General features: G+C 39.0%; 2 non-coding genes across 2 annotated transcripts; one reads left to right on the top strand and one right to left on the bottom strand.

The window, feature by feature from the left end:
• Window positions 1–9,310: 9,310 nt before the first annotated feature.
• trnah-gug (transfer RNA histidin (anticodon GUG)) lies at window positions 9,311–9,382 on the bottom strand. Its single transcript has one exon. It is a non-coding gene; the product is annotated as a tRNA-His (tRNA).
• Window positions 9,383–10,760: 1,378 nt separating this feature from the next.
• Window positions 10,761–10,832, top strand: trnae-cuc (transfer RNA glutamic acid (anticodon CUC)). Its single transcript has one exon. It is a non-coding gene; the product is annotated as a tRNA-Glu (tRNA).
• The last annotated feature ends 699 nt before the right edge of the window (window positions 10,833–11,531 follow it).

The raw sequence follows: 11,531 nt of genomic DNA, 5'->3' as shown, positions 1-11,531 counted from the left end.
TTACTGGGAAAGCATCCTTTTGTGAAGTTATGAGTCAAAATAGAAAACGTGTACAGCAGGCGCTGGGAAGCGTTTTTAAGCAATAAAAAACTGCAAATGTGTGTAAAACTCCAACCAAAGCTTTTGGATTCAAAAAACTGCCTGTAACTAGTATAAAGGGCAGAGTTCTACTCTAAATAGCCAGAGATTTTACTGGGAAAGCATCCTTTTTGAAGTTATGAGTCAAAATAGAAAACGTGTACAGCAGGCGCTGGGAAGCGTTTTTAAGCAATAAAAAACTGCAAATGTGTGTAAAACTCCAACCAAAGCTTTTGGATTCAAAAAAACTGCCTGTAACTAGTATAAAGGGCAGAGTTCTACTCTAAATAGCCAGAGATTTTACTGGGAAAGCATCCTTTTTGAAGTTATGAGTCAAAATAGAAAACGTGTACAGCAGGCGCTGGGAAGCGTTTTTAAGCAATAAAAAACTGCAAATGTGTGTAAAACTCCAACCAAAGCTTTTGGATTCAAAAAAACTGCCTGTAACTAGTATAAAGGGCAGAGTTCTACTCTAAATAGCCAGAGATTTTACTGGGAAAGCATCCTTTTTGAAGTTATGAGTCAAAATAGAAAACGTGTACAGCAGGCGCTGGGAAGCGTTTTTAAGCAATAAAAAACTGCAAATGTGTGTAAAACTCCAACCAAAGCTTTTGGATTCAAAAAACTGCCTGTAACTAGTATAAAGGGCAGAGTTCTACTCTAAATAGCCAGAGATTTTACTGGGAAAGCATCCTTTTTGAAGTTATGAGTCAAAATAGAAAAACGTGTACAGCAGGCGCTGGGAAGCGTTTTTAAGCAATAAAAAACTGCAAATGTGTGTAAAACTCCAACCAAAGCTTTTGGATTCAAAAAAACTGCCTGTAACTAGTATAAAGGGCAGAGTTCTACTCTAAATAGCCAGAGATTTTACTGGGAAAGCATCCTTTTTGAAGTTATGAGTCAAAATAGAAAACGTGTACAGCAGGCGCTGGGAAGCGTTTTTAAGCAATAAAAAACTGCAAATGTGTGTAAAACTCCAACCAAAGCTTTTGGATTCAAAAAACTGCCTGTAACTAGTATAAAGGGCAGAGTTCTACTCTAAATAGCCAGAGATTTTACTGGGAAAGCATCCTTTTTGAAGTTATGAGTCAAAATAGAAAAACGTGTACAGCCAGGCGCTGGGAAGCGTTTTTAAGCAATAAAAAACTGCAAATGTGTGTAAAACTCCAACCAAAGCTTTTGGATTCAAAAAAACTGCCTGTAACTAGTATAAAGGGCAGAGTTCTACTCTAAATAGCCAGAGATTTTACTGGGAAAGCATCCTTTTTGAAGTTATGAGTCAAAATAGAAAACGTGTACAGCAGGCGCTGGGAAGCGTTTTTAAGCAATAAAAAACTGCAAATGTGTGTAAAACTCCAACCAAAGCTTTTGGATTCAAAAAACTGCCTGTAACTAGTATAAAGGGCAGAGTTCTACTCTAAATAGCCAGAGATTTTACTGGGAAAGCATCCTTTTTGAAGTTATGAGTCAAAATAGAAAACGTGTACAGCAGGCGCTGGGAAGCGTTTTTAAGCAATAAAAAACTGCAAATGTGTGTAAAACTCCAACCAAAGCTTTTGGATTCAAAAAAACTGCCTGTAACTAGTATAAAGGGCAGAGTTCTACTCTAAATAGCCAGAGATTTTAGTGGGAAAGCATCCTTTTTGAAGTTATGAGTCAAAATAGAAAAACGTGTACAGCAGGCGCTGGGAAGCGTTTTTAAGCAATAAAAAACTGCAAATGTGTGTAAAACTCCAACCAAAGCTTTTGGATTCAAAAAAACTGCCTGTAACTAGTATAAAGGGCAGAGTTCTACTCTAAATAGCCAGAGATTTTAGTGGGAATGCATCCTTTTTGAAGTTATGAGTCAAAAATAGAAAACGTGTACAGCAAGGCGCTGGGAAGCGTTTTTAAACAATAAAAAACTGCAAATGTGTGTAAAACTCCAACCAAAGCTTTTGGATTAAAAAAACTGCCTGTAACTAGTATAAAGGGCAGAGTTCTACTCGACATAGCCAGAGATTTTAGTGGGAAAGCATCCTTTTTGAAGTTATGAGTCAAAATAGAAAACGTGTACAGCAGGCGCTGGGAAGCGTTTTTAAGCAATAAAAAACTGCAAATGTGTGTAAAGCTCCAACCAAAGCTTTTGGATGCAAAAAAACTGCCTGTAACTAGTATAAAGGGCAGAGTTCTACTCTAAATAGCCAGAGATTTAAGTGGGAAAGCATCCTTTTTGAAGTTATGAGTCAAAAAAAAAAAACTGTACAGCCAAGGCGCTGGGAAGCGTTTTTAAGCAATAAAAATCTGCAAATGTGTGTAAAACTCCAACCAAATCTTTTGGATGCAAAAAACTGCCTGTAACTAGTATAAAGGGCAGAGTTCTACTCTAAATAGCCAGAGATTTTAGTGGGAAAGCATCCTTTTTGAAGTTATGAGTCAAAAAAAAAAAAGGGTACAGCCAAGGCGCTGGGAAGCGTTTTTAAACAATAAAAAACTGCAAATGTGTGTAAAACTCCAACCAAAGCTTTTGGATTAAAAAAACTGCTTGTAACTAGTATAAAGGGCAGAGTTCTACTCGACATAGCCAGAGATTTTAGTGGGAAAGCATCCTTTTTGAAGTTATGAGTCAAAATAGAAAACGTGTACAGCAGGCGCTGGGAAGCGTTTTTAAGCAATAAAAAACTGCAAATGTGTGTAAAGCTCCAACCAAAGCTTTTGGATGCAAAAAACTGCCTGTAACTAGTATAAAGGGCAGAGTTCTACTCTAAATAGCCAGAGATTTAAGTGGGAAAGCATCCTTTTTGAAGTTATGAGTCAAAAAAAAAAAACTGTACAGCCAAGGCGCTGGGAAGCGTTTTTAAGCAATAAAAATCTGCAAATGTGTGTAAAACTCCAACCAAAGCTTTTGGATGAAAAAAACTGCCTGTAACTAGTATAAAGGGCAGAGTTCTACTCTAAATAGCCAGAGATTTAAGTGGGAAAGCATCCTTTTTGAAGTTATGAGTCAAAATAAAAAAAGTGTACAGCCAAGGCGCTGGGAAGCGTTTTTAAGCAATAAGAAAACTGCAAATGTGTGTAAAACTCCAACCAAAGCTTTTGGATGAAAAAAACTGCCTGTAACTAGTATAAAGGGCAGAGTTCTACTCTAAATAGCCAGAGATTTTAGTGGGAAAGCATCCTTTTTGAAGTTATGAGTCAAAATAAAAAAAGTGTACAGCCAAGGCGCTGGGAAGCGTTTTTAAGCAATAAAAAACTGCAAATGTGTGTAAAACTCCAACCAAAGCTTTTGGATGCAAAAAACTGCCTGTAACTAAGTATAAAGGGCAGAGTTCTACTCGAAATAGCCAGAGATTTTAGTGGGAAAGCATCCTTTTTGAAGTTATGAGTCAAAATAGAAAAACGTGTACAGCCAAGGCGCTGGGAAGCGTTTTTAAGCAATAAAAAACTGCAAATGTGTGTAAAACTCCAACCAAAGCTTTTGGATGCAAAAAACTGCCTGTAACTAAGTATAAAGGGCAGAGTTCTACTCGAAATAGCCAGAGATTTTAGTGGGAAAGCATCCTTTTTGAAGTTATGAGTCAAAATAGAAAACGTGTACAGCAGGCGCTGGGAAGCGTTTTTAAGCAATAAAAAACTGCAAATGTGTGTAAAACTCCAACCAAAGCTTTTGGATGCAAAAAACTGCCTGTAACTAGTATAAAGGGCAGAGTTCTACTCTAAATAGCCAGAGATTTTAGTGGGAAAGCATCCTTTTTGAAGTTATGAGTCAAAATAGAAAACGTGTACAGCAGGCGCTGGGAAGCGTTTTTAAGCAATAAAAAACTGCAAATGTGTGTAAAACTCCAACCAAAGCTTTTGGATGAAAAAAACTGCCTGTAACTAGTATAAAGGGCAGAGTTCTACTCTAAATAGCCAGAGATTTTAGTGGGAAAGCATCCTTTTTGAAGTTATGAGTCAAAATAGAAAACGTGTACAGCAGGCGCTGGGAAGCGTTTTTAAGCAATAAAAAACTGCAAATGTGTGTAAAACTCCAACCAAAGCTTTTGGATGCAAAAAACTGCCTGTAACTAGTATAAAGGGCAGAGTTCTACTCTAAATAGCCAGAGATTTTAGTGGGAAAGCATCCTTTTTGAAGTTATGAGTCAAAATAGAAAACGTGTACAGCAAGGCGCTGGGAAGCGTTTTTAAGCAATAAAAAACTGCAAATGTGTGTAAAACTCCAACCAAAGCTTTTGGATGCAAAAAACTGCCTGTAACTAGTATAAAGGGCAGAGTTCTACTCTAAATAGCCAGAGATTTTAGTGGGAAAGCATCCTTTTTGAAGTTATGAGTCAAAATAGAAAAAGTGTACAGCCAAGGCGCTGGGAAGCGTTTTTAAGCAATAAAAAACTGCAAATGTGTGTAAAACTCCAACCAAAGCTTTTGGATGAAAAAAACTGCCTGTAACTAGTATAAAGGGCAGAGTTCTACTCTAAATAGCCAGAGATTTTAGTGGGAAAGCATCCTTTTTGAAGTTATGAGTCAAAATAAAAAAAGTGTACAGCCAAGGCGCTGGGAAGCGTTTTTAAGCAATAAAAAACTGCAAATGTGTGTAAAACTCCAACCAAAGCTTTTGGATGCAAAAAACTGCCTGTAACTAGTATAAAGGGCAGAGTTCTACTCTAAATAGCCAGAGATTTTAGTGGGAAAGCATCCTTTTTGAAGTTATGAGTCAAAATAAAAAACGTGTACAGCCAAGGCGCTGGGAAGCGTTTTTAAGCAATAAAAAACTGCAAATGTGTGTAAAACTCCAACCAAAGCTTTTGGATGAAAAAAACTGCCTGTAACTAGTATAAAGGGCAGAGTTCTACTCTAAATAGCCAGAGATTTAAGTGGGAAAGCATCCTTTTTGAAGTTATGAGTCAAAATAGAAAAAGTGTACAGCCAAGGCGCTGGGAAGCGTTTTTAAGCAATAAAAAACTGCAAATGTGTGTAAAACTCCAACCAAAGCTTTTGGATGAAAAAAACTGCCTGTAACTAGTATAAAGGGCAGAGTTCTACTCTAAATAGCCAGAGATTTTAGTGGGAAAGCATCCTTTTTGAAGTTATGAGTCAAAATAGAAAACGTGTACAGCAGGCGCTGGGAAGCGTTTTTAAGCAATAAAAAACTGCAAATGTGTGTAAAACTCCAACCAAAGCTTTTGGATGCAAAAAAACTGCCTGTAACTAGTATAAAGGGCAGAGTTCTACTCTAAATAGCCAGAGATTTTAGTGGGAAAGCATCCTTTTTGAAGTTATGAGTCAAAATAGAAAAAGTGTACAGCCAAGGCGCTGGGAAGCGTTTTTAAGCAATAAAAAACTGCAAATGTGTGTAAAACTCCAACCAAAGCTTTTGGATTAAAAAAACTGCCTGTAACTAGTATAAAGGGCAGAGTTCTACTCTAAATAGCCAGAGATTTTAGTGGGAAAGCATCCTTTTTGAAGTTATGAGTCAAAATAGAAAACGTGTACAGCAGGCGCTGGGAAGCGTTTTTAAGCAATAAAAAACTGCAAATGTGTGTAAAACTCCAACCAAAGCTTTTGGATGCAAAAAACTGCCTGTAACTAGTATAAAGGGCAGAGTTCTACTCTAAATAGCCAGAGATTTTAGTGGGAAAGCATCCTTTTTGAAGTTATGAGTCAAAATAGAAAAACGTGTACAGCAAGGCGCTGGGAAGCGTTTTTAAGCAATAAAAAACTGCAAATGTGTGTAAAACTCCAACCAAAGCTTTTGGATGCAAAAAACTGCCTGTAACTAGTATAAAGGGCAGAGTTCTACTCTAAATAGCCAGAGATTTTAGTGGGAAAGCATCCTTTTTGAAGTTATGAGTCAAAATAAAAAAAGTGTACAGCCAAGGCGCTGGGAAGCGTTTTTAAGCAATAAAAAACTGCAAATGTGTGTAAAACTCCAACCAAAGCTTTTGGATGCAAAAAACTGCCTGTAACTAGTATAAAGGGCAGAGTTCTACTCTAAATAGCCAGAGATTTTAGTGGGAAAGCATCCTTTTTGAAGTTATGAGTCAAAATAAAAAAGTGTACAGCCAAGGCGCTGGGAAGCGTTTTTAAGCAATAAAAAACTGCAAATGTGTGTAAAACTCCAACCAAAGCTTTTGGATGAAAAAAACTGCCTGTAACTAGTATAAAGGGCAGAGTTCTACTCTAAATAGCCAGAGATTTTAGTGGGAAAGCATCCTTTTTGAAGTTATGAGTCAAAATAGAAAACGTGTACAGCAGGCGCTGGGAAGCGTTTTTAAGCAATAAAAAACTGCAAATGTGTGTAAAACTCCAACCAAAGCTTTTGGATGAAAAAAACTGCCTGTAACTAGTATAAAGGGCAGAGTTCTACTCTAAATAGCCAGAGATTTTAGTGGGAAAGCATCCTTTTTGAAGTTATGAGTCAAAATAAAAAAAGTGTACAGCCAAGGCGCTGGGAAGCGTTTTTAAGCAATAAAAAACTGCAAATGTGTGTAAAACTCCAACCAAAGCTTTTGGATTAAAAAAACTGCCTGTAACTAGTATAAAGGGCAGAGTTCTACTCTAAATAGCCAGAGATTTTAGTGGGAAAGCATCCTTTTTGAAGTTATGAGTCAAAATAGAAAACGTGTACAGCAGGCGCTGGGAAGCGTTTTTAAGCAATAAAAAACTGCAAATGTGTGTAAAACTCCAACCAAAGCTTTTGGATTGAAAAAAACTGCCTGTAACTAGTATAAAGGGCAGAGTTCTACTCTAAATAGCCAGAAATTTTAGTGGGAAAGCATCCTTTTTGAAGTGATGAGTCAAAATAAAAAAAGTGTACAGCCAAGGCGCTGGGAAGCGTTTTTAAACAATAAAAAACTGCAAATGTGTGTAAAACTCCAACCAAAGCTTTTGGATTGCAAAAAACTGCCTGTAACTAGTATAAAGGGCAGAGTTCTACTCGAAATAGCCAGAGATTTTAGTGGGAAAGCATCCTTTTTGAAGTTATGAGTCAAAATAGAAAACGTGTACAGCAAGGCGCTGGGAAGCGTTTTTAAGCAATAAAAAACTGCAAATGTGTGTAAAACTCCAACCAAAGCTTTTGGATTCAAAAAACTGCCTGTAACTAGTATAAAGGGCAGAGTTCTACTCTAAATAGCCAGAGATTTTAGTGGGAAAGCATCCTTTTTGAAGTTATGAGTCAAAATAAAAAAAGTGTACAGCCAAGGCGCTGGGAAGCGTTTTTAAGCAATAAAAAACTGCAAATGTGTGTAAAACTCCAACCAAAGCTTTTGGATTAAAAAAACTGCCTGTAACTAGTATAAAGGGCAGAGTTCTACTCTAAATAGCCAGAGATTTTAGTGGGAAAGCATCCTTTTTGAAGTTATGAGTCAAAATAGAAAACGTGTACAGCAGGCGCTGGGAAGCGTTTTTAAGCAATAAAAAACTGCAAATGTGTGTAAAACTCCAACCAAAGCTTTTGGATGCAAAAAACTGCCTGTAACTAGTATAAAGGGCAGAGTTCTACTCGAAATAGCCAGAGATTTTAGTGGGAAAGCATCCTTTTTGAAGTTATGAGTCAAAATAGAAAACGTGTACAGCAGGCGCTGGGAAGCGTTTTTAAGCAATAAAAAACTGCAAATGTGTGTAAAACTCCAACCAAAGCTTTTGGATGAAAAAAACTGCCTGTAACTAGTATAAAGGGCAGAGTTCTACTCGAAATAGCCAGAGATTTTAGTGGGAAAGCATCCTTTTTGAAGTTATGAGTCAAAATAGAAAAAGTGTACAGCAGGCGCTGGGAAGCGTTTTTAAGCAATAAAAAACTGCAAATGTGTGTAAAACTCCAACCAAAGCTTTTGGATGCAAAAAACTGCCTGTAACTAGTATAAAGGGCAGAGTTCTACTCGAAATAGCCAGAGATTTTAGTGGGAAAGCATCCTTTTTGAAGTTATGAGTCAAAATAAAAAAAGTGTACAGCCAAGGCGCTGGGAAGCTGTTTTTAAGCAATAAAAAACTGCAAATGTGTGTAAAACTCCAACCAAAGCTTTTGGATGCAAAAAACTGCCTGTAACTAGTATAAAGGGCAGAGTTCTACTCTAAATAGCCAGAGATTTTAGTGGGAAAGCATCCTTTTTGAAGTTATGAGTCAAAATAGAAAACATGTACAGCAGGCGCTGGGAAGCGTTTTTAAGCAATAAAAAACTGCAAATGTGTGTAAAACTCCAACCAAAGCTTTTGGATGCAAAAAACTGCCTGTAACTAGTATAAAGGGCAGAGTTCTACTCTAAATAGCCAGAGATTTAAGTGGGAAAGCATCCTTTTTGAAGTTATGAGTCAAAATAAAACAAATTGTACAGCCAAGGCGCTGGGAAGCGTTTTTAAGCAATAAAAAACTGCAAATGTGTGTAAAACTCCAACCAAAGCTTTTGGATTAAAAAAACTGCCTGTAACTAGTATAAAGGGCAGAGTTCTACTCGAAATAGCCAGAGATTTTAGTGGGAAAGCATCCTTTTTGAAGTTATGAGTCAAAATAGAAAACGTGTACAGCAGGCGCTGGGAAGCGTTTTTAAGCAATAAAAAACTGCAAATGTGTGTAAAACTCCAACCAAAGCTTTTGGATGCAAAAAACTGCCTGTAACTAGTATAAAGGGCAGAGTTCTACTCGAAATAGCCAGAGATTTTAGTGGGAAAGCATCCTTTTTGAAGTTATGAGTCAAAATAGAAAACGTGTACAGCAGGCGCTGGGAAGCGTTTTTAAGCAATAAAAAACTGCAAATGTGTGTAAAGCTCCAACCAAAGCTTTTGGATGCAAAAAACTGCCTGTAACTAGTATAAAGGGCAGAGTTCTACTCTAAATAGCCAGAGATTTTAGTGGGAAAGCATCCTTTTTGAAGTTATGAGTCAAAATAAAAAATGTGTACAGTAAAAGTAAAAGTGTGTTTTTTAGTTATTAACATGAGGGGTTTCCCTGATGTTGGATAGTGTCATGGAAAGACCTGACCGCATTGACAGTGTTGTATGAGTTAGCGTAACGCAGGCATTTAAGGTGAAAGTAACAAAGACAGAATTCTGAATTGGGTTTAATACCACATGCAAAACTGCACACGAGCTAGCCAGGAGTTGAACCTCGACTCTTCTGATCTGAAGTCAGATACGTTATCCATTGCGCCACGAGCCCCACGAAAATGTTGGGCCCTCTACAAGCCCCTGTGGATGATTTTCACTGTCCCACGTAAACTATTCAAACAGCACTAAAAAAGCAATTGGAGGGATTCATTCCTGCCGTGACCCGGATTCGAACCGGGGTTGCTGCGGCCACAACGCAGAGTACTAACCGCTATACGATCACGGCTTGGGTTGGTAGAACTTGGCACAAAAGTTGTCTGTCTAAAACTGTTGGCTCCAGCAAGGCTGAAAGGAAAACCTGCAGGATGCTGGGGGTGTTCACCGAAGCTCCCGGTGAACACAACCGAAGAACACATTTTGTTCCTCCTGCCTTGAAACAAAGCCCCGAATACTAACCAGTGAGCGGTGACCGTGATTTCATCATTTTTGCTGTTTACACTGTATGCATCATACAATTGCCTCCCCAGTACGGTAGCCTTACACACGGCATCTCTACCGGTCGGGTTATTGCTGCTTCCTGTTCCATTCTCTTCCTTCTTCCCCAATAAGAGCACCACATCTTCCTCCTCCTCCTTGTTCTTGTAGTATATTTCAATAGTACTGAAACCAGTCCTCCTTTGAGAGGGTCAAAGGGTGGGAGACCGCCGGTATTCACTCCAACAATCTTTTGTTTGCACGTCTAAATCACAGGACATCCTTAAATCAGTTATATGGATAGTGGGGTTTCCGGCTAATCCTTGACCGAAACCTGACCGGGAGTTACAACCGGGGTCAGGTCATCAGAGAGGACTGGTTTTCATTATCGCAACCAAGGGCCCCAGGGAGGGGGGAAATTGACAGAGTAAAAGAGACACCCGCAGGGGAGTGCAAGTCCAAATATGGTCATGAGGAATGGCCCTCTCACGGGTGCCCCAAGGAGGGGCTAATTCCACGCCCAGAGAATTAAACCTTGATAAACTGAGATCCAGGGGTTTTTCGGGGGCTTTTTCGTCGTTCTGACAATGAAGCAGCTGCTAAGGCCTGTTCAATAAATCGAATTAGCCCAAACGCCAAGTGTCTCGAAGTCTTCATTCAACCCATGCCAGACGGAAGTCGAAGTTCTCCCGGGAGATCAATCGACTCGGAAGCACAGGTGCAAGAAAATTAACCACATTCTCCAAGACCAGCACCACCTCTTCACTGCCACCATGGGGTCACCCAGTCCCTCAATAACCCCTCTGCTAGTGACCTCAACCCCTGATGCTGCTGCTAATCACAGCAAAACAATAATAATCACAGCAAGAGTTATGTTCTTAATACACAAAGACATTCCATGTAAGAAAATGCCATAAATTACACACCTACACACACCCACTTTGAGGGTTTACGCTTTCTTATATCAAAGTAAACCCGCTCATTTGTTCACATATCAAATAATATGTAAGTATTCCGACATTGCTTAAAGTGTAATTCACAAAGTCACATTTGTTCACATATCAAATAATATGTAAGTATTCCGACATTGCTTAAAGTGTAATTCACAAAGTCAGGTCACAGAGACAAGAATCAACCCATCCAAAGAAAAGATATGTCAATCTTTGCACAATTGTTGAATACAAAAGAAGTCCCTGGTGGTCTAGTGGTTAAGATTCGGCGCTCTCACCGCCGTGGCCCGGGTTCGATTCCCGGTCAGGGAAACTTAATCCTTAATCCTTAAACCTGTTTGGTCATGTGTTGTTCAACATTGACTATGATTTGCATTGACCTGGGTTTGGTCCTCTCTTGATGCAGCCCAACGGGGGGCACAAGCCAGTGCAAACTGGAGGCTGGTCCAAGCCTGGATAAATGCAGAGGGTTGTGGCATGAAGGGCATCTGTCTTAAAACTTTGCCAATCAAGTGGAAGTGTTCATCCAAAGAATTCCGAACTGGATCAGTTGTGGCCAGGTTTAGGAACGTCTGAAATTCAGCAACTGTGGGTCGAAGATGGCTTAAGTTATATTACCATAGTGTAGATGGGAAGAGAAATGGAGTAGGGGTTATTTGAAAGGAAGAGTTAGCTGAGGATGTGAAAAGAATATCAGATCGAGTGATGAGGCAGAAACTTGAAATTGAGGGTGTTATGTATAATGTGATTAGTGGCTATGCCCCACAGGTCGGATGTGAACTAGAGGTGAAAGAGAAATTCTGGAAAGAGCTAGACAAAGTAGTTCTGAGTATCCCAGACAGAGAGAGTCGTGATTGGTGCAGATTGTAATGGACATGTTTGTGAAGGAAATAGGGGTGATGAAGAAGTGATGGGTAAGTACGGCATCCAGGAAAGGAACTTGGAGGGACAGATGGTGGTAGACTTTGCAAAAAGGATGGAAATGGCTGTTGTGAACGCTTTTTTCAGAAG

Source organism: Phycodurus eques, unplaced genomic scaffold, assembly GCF_024500275.1.
Source record: "Phycodurus eques isolate BA_2022a unplaced genomic scaffold, UOR_Pequ_1.1 contig_266, whole genome shotgun sequence".
Taxonomy (NCBI): Eukaryota; Metazoa; Chordata; class Actinopteri; order Syngnathiformes; family Syngnathidae; genus Phycodurus; species Phycodurus eques.
The sequence above is the reverse complement of the archived record's forward strand: the minus strand, read 5'-3'. Positions and strand labels throughout refer to the sequence as shown.